General features: G+C 27.7%; 1 pseudogene; it reads left to right on the top strand.

Moving 5' to 3' along the window:
• Positions 1-1,206, top strand: part of LOC107606615 — a 6,568-nt pseudogene extending 5,362 nt beyond the window's left edge.

The raw sequence follows: 2,426 nt of genomic DNA on the forward strand, positions 1-2,426 counted from the left end.
TATTATGAAATTTTAATTTATTTTTATTTTTTTTTATTTAAAAAATTTGAGAAAAAAAATATAATATTAAAAAAATATAATTATAAAAAATTAGTAAGAATAATGAAAGAAAAAATAAAAAATAAGTTATGTCTCTATATCCTTTTTGTCAGGATACACACAAAATATATTAATTTAGTGTCTTTATACATAATATTTTTATTCATATCTCATGTGTCAAACACAATTTTATGTCTCTGTATCTCTGTCTCATATTCCATCTCTATAAACAAATGCAAATTAATAGTTATCTAATTCAAATTAATCTTCAAAGTGATCCATTACATTCACTAAAGTAAAGTAGGTTCAGACATTCTAATTGCACTAATTATATTACTGTAATTAATAAAAATATACTATGTTAATTCTTAACGGTATGATAGATCATTTAGTGAAAAAAAAAATCAAGAGACTAATAACATTTTAAAATCTCAAAAACCATTTTAGTATATGTAGCTAATTTGAAGAACCATTTTAAAATTTACTATATCATCATTTGATTAGTAGTCTTTGGTTACATTTAGGATATTAGGGCAACAAAGTCAGTTTTTACAAAATTAGCTAATGAAAAAGTTTTACTAATATTTTTTTCAATCACTAATTGTTAAAAGAAGTAAATTTCAAAAAATGAAATTTTTAATGATATTTTTAGTAACAATTATTTTTTGTTTCCAGTAGTTATCAAATATTAATGAAAATATCATCAAAAAATTATCTGCCATCAAGAAATCATAAATATTGGATAAATTGTTACAATTAGCAATCATAAAAAAAAAATTCAAATAGAGATCAACAAACTATTAGATAAATAATAAACAATATGGTTCATCATAAATATGAGAATACAATTAAAAAAAATACACTTATTGAATTGAAACTGTAAGAACAAAAATAACTCCACAATTCAACCATATGGTAAAATGGGCAAGTATGTGATGTCTAATTAATGATGTTTTTCAACATGTTGCAGGCAAAAGTTTGTTAGGTTGGTTGATGAATTAGACAGTGACTTAATTTCTTGGGAAGATTTCTCATCTAAGGTTAAGAGCATACACAAAAACAATGTGGGAGCACCACATCCTAGAAAAATTGATCGCCACCCCAAATTGGAAGAGAATTTCTATGCAAACCCTTTTCCAGGTTGCATTTGTGAGAAGTGATTTTTCAGTCATTAATTAGTCATTAGATTAAATAACAACTAATTCATCACATTCATTTATGTAATATACAGAGCTATTTGGAAATGTATATTGGTAGAGATGAATAGGCTAGTTGATAGGTGTGATATATTGAGTATAAGAGTGTCCAAATTTGATTACGAATTGTAACTCAACTCAAATATTTTAACTATATACTATTAGCAAAAGTTGTAGAATTATATCCCAAATTCAATTAAGTTCAACAGAGTAATGTATAATTTCTTTTTCCATTTTTTTACTCTGCGAAAAAAATACATTTTATTTGGTCATGGAGAGTTAGAGACTTATTCCATTTATATATATTAGTGGATTAATAGATTTTGTAATTTAATTTTAATGTACTATTTTGTAAAGTGATTTTATACATATATTCAATTATATAATGTTATATTTAGGGATGATAAACGAACCGAAAATCTATCGTGTCGACTCGCTTTACTCGCTCAAAAAGATGAACCAGATTAGAATTTTGAGACCGCTATAATAATAAGAAAAAAACCTAACCCGCACCATATAATCCATGTGCTTTGGCGTTATTTTATTTTATTTTTCTTTCTTTTTCTAAACCAAAAAACTACTCAAACCCATATTCCCAATTGCCAATCCGCTAAAGCGGTGAACACTTTCACAATTTCAAATCAACCTCTAACCTTAGTAAAAAATAATCACTCTTTGTCCTTGTTTCACGAGCTCTCTACCTTTCAGGTTCTCTCTTTAACCGTCACAGACGCAGACACACTCTCGAACACCGTCGTCGGCATCCTTTGTCATCGCCAGCATCCGTCGTGCCTCTTCGACTCTCTTTTCAGTGTTCTAGGCTCACAACCGTCTGTCGTTTGCTCGCACGTCTCCGTCACGCCTCTCTGTCGCAAGCTGCTCCATCTCTTCGACGCTTGGACAATGTTCAATTAGATGTTTTAAAAATTATTTATTTTAGTTTGGACAATATTTGTTGAATTATTTTGTTACAAAATACTTTATTGATAACTATATTAGAAATTTAAAATTATAAATACTTTTTTTTTTTGAATTTAAAAACTGTTGGTTTATTAAAATATTTATGAAATTGTATGCTAAAACACGAAAGAAATTGGCTGCCAACTGGCCATTAGGAGGGCTGAGTCGGGTTACCTTGCCTGCCACTCCTAGTCATATCAATAAAAATAATTATTTTTTAAATTGATTGCA

Source organism: Arachis ipaensis, chromosome B07, assembly GCF_000816755.2.
Source record: "Arachis ipaensis cultivar K30076 chromosome B07, Araip1.1, whole genome shotgun sequence".
Classification (NCBI taxonomy): Eukaryota; Viridiplantae; Streptophyta; class Magnoliopsida; order Fabales; family Fabaceae; genus Arachis; species Arachis ipaensis.